This window comes from Mesoplodon densirostris, chromosome 3 (genome assembly GCF_025265405.1).
Source record: "Mesoplodon densirostris isolate mMesDen1 chromosome 3, mMesDen1 primary haplotype, whole genome shotgun sequence".
Classification (NCBI taxonomy): Eukaryota; Metazoa; Chordata; class Mammalia; order Artiodactyla; family Ziphiidae; genus Mesoplodon; species Mesoplodon densirostris.
The window spans coordinates 150633116-150650962 of record NC_082663.1 but is presented as its reverse complement, the minus strand read 5'-3'; the positions used below and the strand labels follow the sequence as shown (position 1 = coordinate 150650962).

General features: G+C 45.9%; 1 long non-coding RNA gene across 6 annotated transcripts in view; it reads left to right on the top strand.

The window, feature by feature from the left end:
* Window positions 1-7414: 7414 nt before the first annotated feature.
* Window positions 7415-17847, top strand: part of LOC132487041 (uncharacterized) — a 43264-nt gene continuing 32831 nt past the window's right edge. For 5 of the 6 annotated variants that reach the window (XR_009531508.1, XR_009531506.1, XR_009531505.1 and 2 more), the window contains exon 1: window positions 7415-7558. This is a non-coding gene — a long non-coding RNA (uncharacterized LOC132487041). Of the gene's footprint in view, window positions 7559-12314; window positions 12488-17847 lie in introns of those variants that run through there. The other variant, XR_009531510.1, reaches the window with a different exon arrangement.

Below are 17847 nucleotides of genomic sequence, written 5' to 3'. Positions count from 1 at the left end.
ACTGACCTGCCCCGGGTCGTGCCGTTACTAAGTGGCTAAGCTGGGATTTGAACCCATGATGTACATGCATAACCCTTACGCCCTAATGCCCAGATCTAAATTAAGCTCCCACGGTTTTTTTTTTTTTTTTTTTTTTGCGAAATGAAATTAATTTTCCTTTATTTCAGGACTTGCTGAAATGGTTCATTTTTTAAAAAAATTTTATTGGAGTATAGTTGGGACTGCCCTGGAAGTCCAGTGGTTAGGGATCCACGCTCTCACTGCTGAGGGCTTGGGTTTGATCCCTGGTTGGGGAACTAAGATTCCACAAGCCACGTGGTGCAGCCAAAAACAAAAAAAAATTTTTATTGGAGTACAGCTGATTTACAATGCTGTGTTAGTTTCAGGTGTACAGCAAAGTGATTCAGTTATACATAAACATATATTCATTTTTTCAGATTCTTATATAGATTATCACAGAATATTGAGTAGAGTTCCCTGTGCTATACAGTAGGTCCTTGTTCGTTATCTATCTTATATATAGTAGTGTGTATATGTTATTCCCAAGCTCCTGATTTATCCCTCACCCTCACCACGTTTCCCCTTTGGTAACCATTAAGTTTTTTTCCGATATCCGTAAGTCTGTTTCTGTTCTGTAAATAAGTTCATTTGTTTCATTTTTAAAAATTAGATTCCAAATATGAGTGATATCATATGATATTTGTCTTTCTCTGTCTGACTTACTTCACTTAGTGTGACAATCTCTTGGTCCACCCATGTTGCTGCAAATGGCACTATTTCATTCTTTTTTATGGCTGAGTAATATTCCACTGAATATATGTACCACAACTTCTTTATCCATTCCTCTGTTGACAGACATTTAGGTTGCTTCCATGTTTTGGCTATTGTAAATAGTGCTGCAATGAACATTGGGGTGCATGTATCTTCTCTAATTATGGTTTTCTCAGGACATATGCCCAGGAGTGGGATTGCTGGAAGCCCCACTTTTTTTTTTTTTTTTTTTTTTTTTTTTTGCGGTACGCGGGCCTCTTGCTGTTGTGGCCTCTCCTGTTGCAGAGCACAGGCTCTGGACACGCAGGCTCAGCAGCCATGGCTCACTGGCCTAGCTGCTCCGCGGCATGTGGGATCTTCCCGGCCCGGGGCACGAACCCATGTCCCCTGCATTGGCAGGCAGACTCTCAACCACTGCGCCACCAGGGAAGCCCATGGAAGCCCCACATTTGAACTGTCCATGTAGCGATTTGGGCCATCCCATGGACCTAAGCTTAGAGGAAGGTGTGTCCATCCCAGAAGTGGATTTTTGGTCTCTGGGACCTGGAACTTCTGAAGAAATCCAGATGTATTAGTTAGCTACTGCTGCATAACAAAGTGCCCCCTAGTTTAGTGCCTTGAAATGAGAAACATCACCTCACACGAGTTCTAGTGGTCAGGAATCTGGAGGTGGCTTCACTGGTTCAATGCTGGGTCATTGGTGAACATTTATCCATGTTTCAGCCTTTCTTGTTTCCTTTTTTACAGGGATCATCTTCTGCCATCCAGAACTCAATTTAAAATCTCTTCTCAGTAAGGCTCCATCACTTTCTCTCTCTTGCTCCCCTAATCCTACTCACCACCCTGTGATTTTTTTGGTTTTATTTAATTCTTATTTTTCAATTTATTTTATTTTTGGCTGCGTCGGGTCTTAGTTGTGGCACTTGGGATCTTTTGTTGCGGCTCGCAGGCTCTTCGTCGCGGCACACAGGCTTCTCTTTAGTTGTGGCGCCCAGGCTCAGTAGTTGCAGAGCGCGGGCTTAGTTGCCTCATGGCATGTGGGATCTTAGTTCCCTGACCAGGGATCGAACCCGCATCCCCTGCATTGGAAGGCGGATTCTTAACCACTGGACCACCAGGGAAGTCCCTATTTAATTCTTTCTTGTCCGTCCTGGCCATGCATGGCTTAAAGGGTGGTTGGGTGGATGACTGTTGTGTTCATCCAAGTGCATTTTTGGGGGGCTTATTTCCCCCAGATGGCTGGGTCTCAGGTGGGGGTCCAAGATGGCCCCCCTCCCCAGGAAGCTCTGCGTCCTCTGACTCTTCCCCACCGGGGCTGGGCAGGGTGGTGGTATTGAGATTGTCTGTTTTTCTTTCTTTCTTTTTATTTGGCTGCGTTGGGTCTTAGTTGCGCATGAGGGATCTAGTTCCCTGACCAGGGATCAAACCCGTGCCCCCTGCACTGGGAGCGCAGAGTCTTAACAACTGGACCACCAGGGAAGTCCCCTGAGGTTGTCTTTTGATGGCCAAGCCCTGGCCCCCTTGTTACATCTGATATTGTCAGTTCATCCCAATTCATACTTTGCCCTGTAAAGACCCCTCCGCTGGGACTTGGTGAAGGGATGTGACCCAGGTGATGTCCCAACATCAACCCTCCCTGTCACGTGCTTAACTGACTTGCCCATCCAGCCCCCTGGTGTATATTTAGGGCTCAGCGGGACTACGGTTGGTTAAAACAGGCATTTTAGGCTGCTGAGGGCTTACGGGCAAACTCCCAGTTGGCCAGTTGTTTACTCCAATGGCATCATCTAAAGGAAGGTGGTGGCTTTAGCCCAGCGAGACCCCCACAGTGTAGAGAGGCTGCAGAACACCTTCCTGGGGGTCCAGCTCACTCCCTTTATGAGGTGGAAAGAGGGGAAGGTGGCTGTAGATCTCATACCCAAGGCATGTTCTGAGTTGAATTTGTGGTCTCTGGCGCCCTCTTCTGGGGGAACTTTATTACAGCTTCATTGACGTGTACAAAATGTGAGGTGACCTGTGTTTAAGCACAGGGTTCCATGATTTTTAGTAAATTTGTCCAGTTGTACAACAATCACCACAATCCAATTTGAGCAACTTTCCATCACCTCAGAAATGTCCCTTTTGTCCGTTTTGAGTGGATCCCTCCTTCCCTCGCATCCATAGCTTTCTGTCTCTCCGTTTCTAGAAACGTCATGTAAATGGAGTCATAAGATTGTAATCTTTTGTGTCTGGCTTCTTTCACTGAGCATATCTTCTTGAGGTTCATCTATGTTTTTGCATGTATCAGTACTTGCTTCCTTTTTATGGCCTAGTACTATTCTATCACCTGCTGATGGACATTTGGTTTGTTTCCAGTTTGGGGTGATCATGGGTAAAGCTGTTATGAATATCTGTGTACAGGTCTGTGCATTGGAATTTGCTTTCATCTCTCTCGGGTGGATGCCTATGAGATAGGTATGGTCTGATCAGGTGTCTTCTTAGCCTTTTCAGAAGCTGCCAGGCTGTTCCAAGGTAGCTGCCCCACCTTCCTTTGCCACCAGCTGTGCCTGAGGGCCCAGTTGCTTCACATCCTCCCAGTGGGAAAACTTTCACATTAGGGGATTCACGGTGGTAGGAACTTCTTCTTTCTCAGAAGGGATCTCCTAGTAGCCAGATGCCAGCTTGCCCTCATCAGCCTCTAGGCTGTCCACCTCCAGTCCTCATTTAGAGGCTCATTTCTGCCCATCCTCTGAGATGGGACGCCAGAATCAGAGTCAGATGGATCTGGGTCATTGTGGTGGGTGGAGCCCTGACCCTTCAGTTCCTCTGTTTATCCATCTTTCTATTATTTAACGTCTAGGATACTTTAAAATAACGTTCAACCAAAGAAGTACACGGACACGTTGCTTCTAAACATGAAATAAATCCATTCTTTGGTAATAACTTTTAATAGAGTGTAATCTGTAATAATACTGAATCACAATGCTGTACACCTGACGCTAATATATTGTAAAGCAACTAGATTTCAATGTAAAAAATATAAACACAAAATAAAATGAAGCAAATGGAACCCAAAGATCTCAAATGACAAGTGAACATCCCCTGCTGTGTCCTCGAGTGGGGTTCCTTGGAGTCTGCTGTTTGTTACTTTTCTTAGGTTATTTACCTTCATATTTTTGAGTCAATCATTAGTAACTTGTGTGTGAATAAGAACCCCTACTGGTGGGCGGGGCGAGCTTGAGAATTTGCATTTCTAGCCAGGCCCGGGGTGGGGGGTGGGGCGGTCGTGGGTAGCTGATGCAGTTGGTCTGGCCATCCCAGTGTGAGAACCTGTGCTCTCCCTGGACTTGCAGTGCTGGACGTGATGATTCCACGTGATGATGGAGAATTTCTCCTGTTACTGTCCCAATCTGTGTGTCTAGTTTATTATTTAAGGAAATACATGTGAGAATAAAATTCGGCATGAAAAACCAAAAAGAAAAAGCTTCCACGTGACTGAGGGAAGCAGCTTCATTTGGGACCCATTGTTTTCAACCACAAATAAGCTATTATAAAATTCCTTAAAAGGATGATCTTACCAGTTATATTCTTGGAAAACACAGCAATAAATCCAGGAAAAAGAATGAAAGCGAATGGTCGCGGACAATTAAAATAGATTACTCATGTTCTTTTATCACTGGTTGGCTATCTATATGCTTTCTAGTACAAACTAGGACATTACTTGGGGATAACTTTTTATTTTGATATAATTTCAAGCTTACAGAAAAGTTGCAAGATCAGACCAAGAACTCCTGCATATACCATTCATCCACTTTCCCCAATGTTAATGTATTGTCCCTTTTGCTTTTTCATTTTCTCTCTGTGTATATATACATACTTATATGTAAATTATTCATATTTCCCCCCTTAACTCTGGATGTAAATTGCATTCTGTGCCCCTGTAACCAAGCAGGACCCTTATGGGGCCTTTGCAGGACAAACCCGCCCACCATGTCCTCCACCTTCCTCTTGTCTGTAAAAAAACCTTTAGCTTCCTAGGCCTTCCTCGAGTTCCAAAGAATAAATTCAATCAGAGAAGGGAGAAAATGCAGAAAGAAAGTAAAACAGCCAAGCAAGACGAAATAGCAATGATTTAGCCATTAAAGTCAAGGACCTTCCGTTCCTCCTCAAGGGCTATAGATCATATTCTGAGCCGTGTCCTCTGAGCTGTTTTGCAGATACTGAGACCCCCACTAGGTGGATGAAGTAAACTGCATGATGCCCACAAGCACGTAGACCCCAGACCAATTGGAACCAGAAGGTTTATGATGTTGACGCCTGATTACCTCACCACCAACCAATCAGGAGAACATCCACCAGCTGATCACGCACACACACCACCCCCTCCCTCACGCCGTCTTTAAAACCCTTTCCCTGAAAACTATTGGGGAGTGAGTCTGGGGCTTTTGGGCACTAGCTGCTTGGACTCCTGGCTTGGCGCCTGCGATAAACACTGCCGTTTCCTTCACCACAACCCGGGTCAGTAAACTGGCTTTACTGCCCGCAGGTGAGCAGACCCAGTTTGGTTCGGTAACATCCTCTTTATCCTGAAATACTTCAGGGGCTGTTCCGAAACAGCCAACTAGGAGGTTTTGCTAGTGAAAGGGCGCCCTCTTGTGGTCACTATTTTTCTCCACCGAACGCTTTCTTTGTATATTGTGGATACAATTACTTTGTCAGTGTCTATTTCACAAATATCTTCTTGTTGTGGCTTGCCTGCTTGCTTTCTTCATAGTGACTTTCAATGAGCAAATGTTTAAAAGTTTAATGACCAACTTGATCTTTTCATTGTGTGTATTTCCACACTTTGTATCCTAGCTGAGAATTCTTTGCCTAACCCAAGGTCACAAAGATTTTTTTATTTTATTTTTTTTATTTTTTTATTTTTTTTATTTTTTTTTGCGGTATGCGGGCCTCTCACCGTTGTGGCCTCCCCCGTTGCGGAGCACAGGCTCCGGACGCGCAGGCTCCGGACGCGCAGGCTCAGCGGCCATGGCTCACGGGCCCAGCCGCTCCGCGGCATATGGGATCCTCCCAGACCGGGGCACGAACCCGTATCCCCTGCATCGGCAGGCGGACTCCCAACCACTTGCGCCACCAGGGAGGCCCTACAAAGATTTTTTTAAAAATATTTATTTATTTATTTGGTTGTGCTGGGTCTTAGTTGCGGATGGGCTCCTTAGTTGTGGCATGTGAACTCTTAGTTGTGGCATGCATGTGGGATCTAGTTCCCTGACCAGGGATGGAACCTGGACCCCTGCATTGGGAGTGTGGAGTCCCAACCACTGCGCCACCAGGGAAGTCCCAAGATTTTTCTCCTGTGTTTCTTCCAGATGTTTTAGTGTTTTATCTCTTACATTCAGTTCCATGATTCATTCTGAACTGACTTGTGTACACTATATTATGATGAAGTTATCGTTTCTGAATCGACAGACATGCCCTTAAAAAAGGAGACCTATACGAATTTTCAATTCTCCCCAAATTGAGCCTGTTAATTTAATACAAATAAACCAGCTGCACCCCATCCTGGACACCATCCACTGCACATCTGAACTTCTCCAAACGCCTGAGATGACAGTTCACAGCCAGGAACTGCTCGCAGAGTCCCCAGGCCTGCCCCAGCCTAACCTCAGTCACCCTGGCAGCCCTCCCTGTACCAGAAGCATCCTGCCTAGAACCTGGAAAAAGGCTGGGGATGGGTCCCTAAAAGGGGAGAGGGGGCGGTTAGGGCAGGGTAGAGGCTTCTCTGTGTGTGATTGGAACGAAACATCTGTGCAGGTCCCTGGGGAGGCAGCAGAAGCAGCAGGTGCTCACAGCCACTCCCCTGTCCACATTGGGATACATCATATTATATATGCTCTTTATATGGTTAATTTTTGTCCCTCCCCACTGGAATCTAAGAAGGATGAGGGCAAGGATTTTTGTGTTCGTTTACTGCTGTCTTCCCCCGTGCAGACAATAGAGTCTGGAATACAGAGATGCTTATAGAGCATTTTTTTTGAGGAGTCCCCATGTATTTTTCCCATCACCCAATACAAATACATATATAGGTACAAAAGTGAAAACATGAGGTAGGTCGCCATCCAGTGGCCACTATGGGATATCACAAGGCATATATTATTAACAAAAGCAACACGTAGAGAAATGAATAAAATATGACCCCATTTCCCCAAGAAATAAAAGACTTTCAGGGGAGAAACATTCCAACAATGGGAATGTCTTTTTACACGGGTGTGTTAGCATGAGGAACGTGTTCGGAGAAATAAGCATTTATTGCTTATGCGAGCGGCAATTGCTTATCAGAGTAACCTGGGCGCTCAGGGATTAGCGGGAGGCCACACCCCCAGCAGCATCCCTGGGCCTCGTTAGGCGATAACCACGCCCACGTAGGCGGATCCCTGCTTAACCACGCCCACAACTTAATTTCGGTTTCAGGAATGACCTAGAGGGGAGAGGCCGGACATTGGGTCCAATCGCGTCCCGCAGGGGGGCGGGGGAAATCGCCTTTCTCTGCTTGGTGATTGGAGGATGCCGTTGGCCCGCCCATCCTCGGGGCTCCACCAGTCCCAAGCCGAAGGCTTGCCCCCTTTTCCGCTCCCAGCAGCCCTGGAGCCGGAAGCGGAAGCGGCGGTCGGGGAGCGGGCGCAGGGGGCTGCGGTTGTCTTCGTGTGCCAGCCTGCTTCTCCAGAGGGAGGTTTTTCCTGTGTCCACCGCAGGTCCTGGCCCCGCGTCTGCTCGTCGGCCGAGGCTGGAGGAGTGGCGGGCGGCGGTAGGAATGGGTCAGAGGGCGGGGCACAGTTCCAGGAGTAGGGGGCGGGGTCATTAAAAGCGCGAATTCCCGGGTCCCGCCCGAGTGAAGGCCGGTGGGATGGGACTGAGCCCCGCAGGTTTTGGTTGGCGCGGGACCTTCTGACCCCCTGGGCCTTAGGACCCGGGTCGGACTCACTGTAGGATTTTGGGGAAGGGTGGGTGTAGGTGAGATGTAAATGCAGCTGGTTTCCATTGGCTCAGAGCAAAACTGAGCTCCGTGCAGAGGGGTCAGCGTTGGGTCTGGACGGCGACGTGGACCCAGGCCCTGTTTCCTTGGGAACCTCGAAGATAAGATGCCTGTGCATTGTATGTCCGGAAACCCCTTATCTGAGCCCTGCACCTTGGTGGAGATGGAGACGGATTCTTGGTATCTAAGAGAATCAGGCCTGACAGGCAGGAGAGGGACGTTGTCTTCCTTCTGATAGGACTTCGGTCAGAAGCTGTGCTTTTAATGGACAGAGTATTCAGCGAGGTAGACGGGAATGGCTCAAAAGGGAGTTGTTTTGACACTTTATAGCTGTAGCGTGTTCTTGGAGGATACGTTTCCTGCTAATTTTGCAGCTGGCTTCATCCGCCCTCCCAGCATGATGAATGACAGGGCAGGTACTTTCTCAGCTGATTTTTACTATCTCAGTCGTGTCCCGTCAGACCTTCTGCTCAGCTGAGCTCCAGTCTTGGGCGCCAGTCGTGGCCCCAAGCCTTAATCAGATCTCCGGTGGTAGTAGGCAAGTTGCTAAGCCTCAGAGCCTGTTTCCAGCCTGTAAATCGAACGTACATAACAGTACGTGCATTTAGCAAGTGATGTTTGGGATGTAAAGTGTGGATTATTATTGGAATTCCCTGGCGGTCCAGTGGTTAGGACTCTGAGCTTTCACCGACGAGGGCCCGGGTTCAATACCTGATCGGGGAACTAAGATCCCGCATGCTAAGCGGTTTGGCCAAAATAAAATAAAATAAAATAAAAAGTTGATTATTGTTAGTGTCAGCTCATCATTGTGGTCGTCGTCCTCATATTAAAGTCTTAGACCCCTGAAATGCAGGCGGCAGAATGACAGCACTTACGACCTTGAACTTGGGAGAAAAGACTCTAGTATCAAATGAACGGTCTAGAGCAGTGATTTTTCAACCCTGGGATAGTTTTACCCCCAGGGACACTTGACAAGATCTGGAGACATTTTTGTACCACCTGCGGGGTGGAGGTGGGGTGCTACTGACATCTAGTGGGTGGAAGCCAGGGATGCTTCTCAACACCCTGCCCTGAATGGGGCCGAACTTACAACTAAGAATTATCCCCCAATGCTTAATAATGCAGATACGGAGAAACCCTGTTTACAGTGAGTGATGCATAATGTGGAGTAGACATTCATTAGCTACCATGATATCGTTATTATTCTGTTATTGGTGAGTTTTCACAGAGAAATGATTTTCTTCCAGATCCAAAGTAATTCCTTAATCTCAACGGAACACCATTTCCATATTTGCTTTTTAATGAAATAATTCAAAGAAATATACAGAAGTAATATACAAATTTTAACATTTAGCCATATTTGCTGCACACACTGGTAAAACAGTACAGATATTTGTCCACCTCCCTCCCCAGACGTAGCCATCTGTAATTTAACATATCACTTTCTAGTCTGTGTATGTAGGTTTTTTGTTTGTTTGCTTGTTTTTTAGAAGATGTTGGGGGTAGGAGTTTATTAATTAATTTATTTATTTTTCCTGTGTTGGGTCTTCGTTTCTGTGCGAGGGCTTTCTCTAGTTGTGGCAAGTGGGGGCCACTCTTCATCGCGGTGCGCGGGCCTATCACTATCGCGGCCTCTCGTTGCGGAGCACAGGCTCCAGACGCGCAGGCTCAGTAGCTGTGGCTCGGGGGCCTAGTTGCTCCGCGGCATGTGGTGTCCTCCCAGACCAGGGCTCGAACCCGTGTCTCCTGCATTAGCAGGCAGAGTCTCAACCACTGCGCTACCAGGGAAGCCCTGTTTGTTTGTTTGTTTGATTGGTTGGTTGGTTGTGTGTGTGTGTGTGTGTGTGTGTGTGTGTGTGTGTGTGTGTTTAAAAACTGCCATAATGGGGGCTTCCCTGGTGGCGCAGTGGTTGAGAATCCGCCTGCTAATGCAGGGGACATGGGTTCAAGCCCTGGTCTGGGAGGATCCCACATGCCGCAGAGAAACTAGGCCCGTGAGCCACAACTACTGAGCCTGCACGTCTGGAGCCTGTGCTCTGTAACCACAACTAGAGAAAGCCCTTGCACAGAAATGAAGACCCAACACAGCAAAAATAAATAAATAAATTAATAAACTCCTTAAAAAAAAAAAAAAAAAACCTGCCATAATGGAATACTACTGTGTGTAATCATTGCCTGCTTTCCCCGCCCCCCCTCACATTATTTTTGGCATTTAGTTTTTATACCCCAGGGTTTCTCAAATTTAGCACTGTTGACATTCAGTACCAGATAGTTCTTTTTTGGGGGGCTGTCCTGTGCACTGTAGGGTGTTGAGCAGCATCCCTGGCCTCCAGTCACCAGATGCCAGTGACAGCTCCTCCCCAATAAGTCGTGACGTTCAAAACTGTCTCCAGACACTGCCAAGGTCCCACCAGGGGGCAACATTGCCCCTGGTAGAGGACCAGTATATATGTTAAGGTGTAATTAGTTCCTGACATCTCCTTTGTATGTGGTATTTTTTTCCTCAGTGTTTTACTTTTGTTACCCACTTGGCTGCTTGGACTCTTTAATCAATAGAAATTGATAGGAAGCCAGATCAGGAATTCAGGCAGGGTTTTACTGGGACTCGTGCTGTGAGGGAGAGGAAACAAGTATCAGGGGCCCTTGCTCGCTCCCTGAGGCGGGGGAGCTGGTCCTTTAAATGGAATGGGGGGCAGGTCCATGGGTCCCCCCAGAGGGGTGGCGTAGGTGGCCTCACGCCCTTGGTGATGCTGTGTGTAGGTATCATGCGCAGTACCCTGCTTTTCCCCCAGCACCTCAGAAGTAGCAACTGGGGTTTTGGTCATTTTGTATCTTGTTCAGAATTCGCCACAACTGTGCTTGGATGCAGTTATTTTCAGTCCCTTATAGTTTCTTTGTATTCTCTTGCGGAGATTCTGGTGCTCCAGGAGATGTTCGTCCAGGTGCAAGTACTGCAGCAAAGGGTCCCAGGTCCCAGCCTATCTCAATTTGTGTAGTTAAGTGAACAAATTCTCCTTGTGAAAAACTGGGCAATGTATGGTACCAAATGGTATACTGTGAAAAAGAGGTCTCCCACGCCAGTCCTCATGTCACTTGGTTGAGCCCCTTGAAAGCCATCAACATTTCCAGTTGCTTTTGTGAGTTTTTAGATCTCTGCATGTACCGACGTGTGTTCGTTAAGCCCAAGAAGACAACTGATGGATACATTTTCGATTGTAATAGAAAATGCCACAGTGTCCTCGGAGTGGCTCCCCGGGGTGTGAAACGAGCTCCCCCCCTCCCCAAATTCTGGCCAGTACGTGAATGCACACAGCTCTCAAGTTCATGGTGAGGTGGAAGGGTTGAGTCAGCTCTCACTTGTGTGGCTGTGTTCACCTTACTCACCTAAGCTAGCTTTGCATCTCTTTGAAGTTTTGTTCTATGACAAGATTCCCTGGCCAGGTTTTGCAGAGCTTTCTTTTGCTAAGAAGATTTGATTCTTCTGTCAATTTTAGTCCACAGTTGTTTTTTTTTTTCTACCACGTCTGATTTCTCAGAGTAAATACTTGCAGTTTTCGGTGTCCTGCAAGCTCTTGATTTTTCTGGTGTTTTTCTTTCACGGAGGCATGTGCAGACCAGTACGATAGCCAGTAGCCACAAATCTTGTTTTTGTTTAAAGAGCTTAGTGTGTATTTTTTTTTCAAAAAGCTTCATTGAAATATAACTCACGTACCATACCATTCACCATTTGAAGTGTACACTTTAATGGCTTTTCGTATTCACAGAGTTGGACAACCATCATCACAGTCATTTTTTAAAATAAATTTATTTATTTATATTTATTTTTAGCTGCATTGGGTCTTCGTTGCTGGGTGTGGGCTTTCTCTAGTTGTGGTGAGCTCGGGCTTCTCATTATGGTGGCTTCTCGTTGCAGAACACGAGCTCTAGCTGCGCGGGCTCAGTAGTTGTGGCTCGTGGGCTCTAGAGCGCAGGCTCAGTAGTTGTGGCGCACAGTCTTAGTTGCTCCATGGCATGTGGGATCTTCCCGGACCAGGGATCGAACCCGTGTCCCCTGCATTGGTAGGCAGATTCTTAACCACTGCACCACCAGGGAACTCCCGTCACAGTCATTTTGAGAATATCTTCACTACCTCAAAAAGAAACCCTGTACCCTTTACCTGTCACCCCCTATCTCCCCAACCCCTACCCCAGCCCTAAGCAGCCACCAGTCTACTTCTGTCTTATTAGATTTCCCTCTTCGGGATATTTCATATAAATAGAATCATACAATATGTGGTCTTTTGTGATTGGCTTCATTTATAATGTTTTCATGGTTCATCCATGTTGTAGCATATGTCAGAATTTCCTTTTTAAGGCTGAATAATATTCCCGTGTAAGGATGGACCCCATGTTTATCCATTCATCTGCTGATGGACACTTGGGTGGCTAACACCTTTTGGCGTTGTGAACAAATGTTGTGAACATTTGTGTACAAGTATGTGTTTGAAGCTGTTCTCAACTCTTTTGCTAGATCCCTAGGAGTGGAATTGCTGGGTCATGTGGTAACTGTATGTTTACTCATTTGAGGAACTGCCAGACCTTCTTCCACAGCAGCTACACCATTTTACATTCCCACGAGCAGTGAATGAGGATTCTGATTTCTCCACATGTCACCAAGACTCGCTGTTATCTGACTTTTTGATCCCAGCTGCCCCAGTGCATGTGAGTGATGCCTCGTCGTGGTTTGCGTTTGCACTTGCTTGGTGGCTCATGCTGTTGAGCGTCTTTTCATGTGTTTATTGGCTCCTTGTGTATCTTTCTTGGAGAAATGTCTCTTTAGCTCCTTTGCCCACTTTTACTGGATAACTTATCTTTTTATTCTTGAGTTGTAGGAGTGTTTAAAAATCCATTCTAGATACAATTCCCTTATCACATATATGATTTCCAGTTATTTCCTCCTATTCTGTGGATTGGCTTTTCACTTACTAGATCATGTGAACACATCCCCAGCCTTGCCCCAACCCCTGTTCAGTCACCCTGGGTGAGCCCTCCAGCACCAGAAGCATTCCTTCTAGAACCTGGAAAAGGTTGGGGCTGGCTCTCTGGGGAGGTGGGGTGTGGGCGAGGTGGGGGTCAGGGCAGAGCAGAGGCTTCCCTGTGTGTGATAGGAATCAAACAGCTGTGCTGGGCCTGAGAGAGGCAGCAGAGGGACAGGTGCTCACAGACACTCCCCTGTTCCTTACCTGTGTACTGTGCCCTTAACATGTGCCCCCATACTAGGATATATTATATTTATTATATATGCTATTTGTTAATATGGTTATTTCTTTATTTTTAATTGAAGTATAGTTGATTTACAATATTGTGCCAGTCTCTGCTGTATAGCAGAGTGACTCAGTTATACAAATACGTACACATATATGTACATTCTTTTTTTATAATTCTTTTCCATTATGGTTTTTCAGGATATTGAATATAGTTCCCTGTGCTATACATTAGGACCTTGTTGCTTATCCATTCTAAATGTAATAGTTTGCATCTATCAACCCCAAAATCCCAGTCCATCCCTCCCCCCAACCCCCTCCCCCTTGGTAACCACAAGTCTGATCTCTATGTCTGTCAGTCTGTTTCTGTTTTGTAGATGGGTTCACTTATGCCATATTTTAGATTCCACATATAAGTGATATTATTTGGTATTTGTCTCTCTTTCTGACTTACTTAGTATGATAATCTCTAGTTGCCACCATTGTTTATTTTTTTATTTTTTTATTTTTTTGGCCTTGCCCAGAGGCTTGTGCGATCTTAGTTCCTCCACCCCCACCAAAGATTGAACCCGGGCCCCTGGCAGTGGAAGCATGGAGTCCTAACCACTGGATGGCCAGGGAATTCCCAATATGGTTATTTCTTGTCCCTCCTCACTGGAATCTAAGAAGGATAAGGGATTTTTGCGGTCATTTACCACCATATTGTCCAGTGCAGAGACAGGTCCGGGACATAGGAGATGCTTAATGAGTATTTATTAGAGGAATCAGCCGCATTTTTGTTTGTGCACACACAGAAAGTCTTTGAAACGTTACACAAAATGCTGGTGACAATGTTTGTCTTTGGGGAGAGCGCTGGGGGACAGGGTGTTGGGACTGAGAGGATCTTTTTATTGACAATGGATTGCCACAAAAAGTCCTTATCCTTCAAAGAGACCCTATGCTTTGGTTTGGGCAGATAATCATTGTATTAGTTTTTTTTTTTTTTAAACTAGTTGCATATAAATGTGTATGAAACGGTCCCATTTTTGTAAAGAAATTAAGAGAAAATCCTGAATATGGGCATATCGTTTGATAGCCTTATAAACATGCAGAAAAATAAAACTTCCTCGAGCACGCGGGGGTGGGGGAGAAAAACAAAAACAAAAACCACAGCGCAGAGGTGGAGACAAATAGAAACCACACCCCCGAGGAAGCGTCATCTGTTAGGTACGCCCCCAGAAGGGCGGGGACAGGTACAGCCACGCCCACGGGGCGGTCTCAGCCTCAAAACACGCCCTAGGTGCACGGTTTCTGTCCTAGAGCCCAATTGCGTTGCAGTGGGCGGGAACTCCAGTGCTTCCGCCCATGATCTGTGGATGCTGCTCGCCCCTCCCACCCCAGAGGTTCCGCCAATTCCAGGAACGTCCCATCTTTTCTGGCCTCGGAGTGGTGGTGGTAGCTGCCGCCACCGCTGGGCGCGGCCCCAGTTCTCCGAGGCCAGCGGGGCTCAGCGAGGGGTGGGGCGGTCACAGGCCGAGGCGGACCTCTATGGGCAGCGGTTAGGGTCGTTTGGACACATCTCCTGCCCCATGGAGGTAGCTCCGAAAGCCGGTGGACCTCGGGGACCTAGGTAGGGGCTTCCGACGTTTTCACCCCGGGAGTCCGGGACCCCCGATGGTCTCGCCGCCAGACTCCCCTGCCGGCGCCGGTCTGGGGTCCCACTGCCATGGTGGGCGAATTGCGCCCCCTCCCAGTGCCTCAGTTTCCCTACTTATTTATTTATTTGATTTTTGGCTGCGTTGGGTTTTCATTGTTGCACGCAGGCTTTCTCTAGTTGCGGTGAGCGGGGGCTACTCTTCGTTGTGGTGCGCGGGCTTCTCATTGCCCTGGCTTCTCTTTGTTGCAGAGCATGGGCTCTAGGCGTGTGGGCTTCAGTAGTTGTGGCACGCAGGCTCAGTTGTGGCTCGCGGGCTCTAGAACGCAGGCTCAGTAGTTGTGGTGCACGGGCTTAGTTGCTCCATGGCATGTGGGATCTTCCCGGACCAGGGCTCGAACTCGTGTGCCCTGCATTGGCAGGCGGATTCTTAACTACCGTGCCACCAGGGAAGCCCAAGCCTGGATCTCTTTAAGCCTTCCTCAATATCACCAAACCTAGTTTCTTGCTTTCTTTTTCTTTTTTTTTTTTGCCCCCCACCTCCGCTTGCGGGATCTTAGTTCCCCAACCAGGGATGGAACCTGTGCCCCCAGCAGTGAAAGCACCAAACCCTAACCACTGGCCGCCAGGGAATTCCCTCAGTATCACCGCATCTAAGCCAAATCACTGTCTAAGAGCAACACCATGATTCCTTATGCTGTGTGTTCTTCCTGGCTGCAGGGAGTGATAAACCCACTCTGTTCAACCACAGGCATGTGCCTGGTGGTCTTTGCCTGGGGAGGCCCTGATGGGCTAACACAGAAGCATTTCCAGCAGTGTCGGCACCTGGCAAGTATTGTATTAGTGCAGCTGAGATTTTTATCATCATCCATCACACATGCAAAAGGGTGCAGACCAATTTCTGACAAACGGCACATCCTCATTACTATTCAACTTCATCACAAATTACTTTCAAAAGTCAATTCTTGAATCTTGTGTTCGGGCATTTAAAACATTTCCTTCCATCTGCATTTTATTTCTTGTTGAGTGTGAAACAGTTCAAACAAAGGAAAGTTCAGAGACCAATAAAACAAATCCCTCGCATATTTGCCACCCAGGTTTAATAAAATTCAAGAGTGTGGCATTTTGACTGCATAAAAATATAAAACATGTATTTGAAGCTCCCTTTGAAGCCCCTTCCACTCTCCCCAGAGGTAAGCAGGATTTAGCATCTGTGAGTCTTTCTGTTTATGTTGTCACACTTTTACTACCTGAGTGAGCATCCTTGAACAGTGTGTGGAATTCTTCTGTGGCTTTGGAAAGTTTACATAAATGTAAATGGTATTGTATTTCTCATAGCTATTTTTTTTGAAAGACTATGAACCAGTCATTAAAATTGTATTTTATATTATCTGATGACAGAGGAGAGTGTTCAATATATATTACTAAATGAAAATTACAAAGCAGTATGTATAATATAATTTTTTAAAATTTTTGTTGAAATATAGTTGATTTACAATGTTGTGTAGTTTCAGGTGTATGGCAAAGCGATTCAGTTATACATATACATATATATCTATTCTTTTTAAGATTATTTTCCATTATAGATTATTACAAGATATTGAGTATAATTCCCTGTGCTCTACAGTAGGACCTTATTGGTTATCTATTTTTTTTTTTTTTTTTTCTTTTTGCGGTATGCGGGCCTCTCACTGTCGTGGCCTCTCCCGTTGCGGAGCACAGGCTCCGGACGCGCAGGCCCAGCGGCCATGGCTCACGGGCCCAGCCGCTCCGCGGCATGTGGGATCCTCCCAGACCGGGGCACGAACCCGTATCCCCTGCATCGGCAGGCGGACTCTTAACCACTGCGCCACCAGGGAGGCCCCTGGTTATCTATTTTATATACAGTACTGTGTATATTTTAATCACAAACTCCTAATTTATCCCTCCCCACCTTCCCCTTTGGTAACCGTAAGTTTGTTTTCTATGTCTGTGAGTCTGTTTTGTAAGTAAGTTCATTTGTATCTCTTTTTTCTCTTTAGATTCCACATATAAGCGATATCATATGATACTTGTCTTTCTCTGTCTGACTTCCTTCACTTAGCATGATAATCTCTAGGTCCATCCATGTTGCTGCAAATGCCAATATTTCATTCTTTTTTATGGCTGAGTAGTATTCCATTGTATATACGTACTGCATCTTCTTTATCCATTCATGTGTAGAGGGACGCTTAGGTTGCTTCCATGTCTTGGCTATTGTAAATAGTGCTGCTGTGAACATTGGGGTATGTGTATCTTTTCAAATTATGGTTTTGTCTGGATATATACCCAGGAGCAGGATTGCTGGATCACATGGTAACTCTATTTTTACTTTTTAAAGGACCCTCCATACTGTTTTCCATAGTGGCTGCACCAATTTATATTCCTACCAACAACGTAAGAGGGTTCCCTTTTCTCCACACCCTCTCTAGCATTTATTATTGGTAGACTTTTTGATGATGGCCATTCTGACTGGTGTGAAGTGATATCTCATTGTAGTTTTGATTTGCATTTCTCTAATAATTAGTGATGTTGAGCATCTTTTCATGTGCTTTTTGGCCATCTGTACATCTTCTTTGGAGAAATGTCTCTTTAGATCTTGTGCCCATTTTTTAATTTTTTTATATATAGAGCTGTATGAGCCATTTGGATATTTTGGAAATTAATCCCTTCTGGGTCACATCATTTGCAAATATTTTCTCCCATTCTGTAGGTTGTCTTTTCATTTTATTCATGATTTCCTTTGCTGAGCAAAAGCTTTTGAGTTTAATTAGGCCCCATTTGTTTGTTTTTATTTCTATTACTCAAGGACAGAGATCCAAAAAAATATTGTTGCGATTTATGTCAAAGAGTGTTCTGCCTGTTTTCCTCTAGGAGTTTTATAGTATCCGGTCTTACATTTAGGTCTTTAATCCATTTTGAGTTTATTTTGTACATGGTGTTAGAGAATGTTCTAATTCGATTCTTTTATGTGTAGATGTCCAGTTTTCCCAGCACCACTTGTTGAAGGGACTGTCTTTTCTCCATTGTATATTCTTGCCTCCTTTGTTGTAGATTAATTGACCATAGTGCATGGGTTTATTTCTGGGCTTTCTATCCTGTTCCATTGATTTAATGTTTCTGTCTTTGTGCCCTTGCCATACTGTTTTGATGACTGTAGCTTTGTA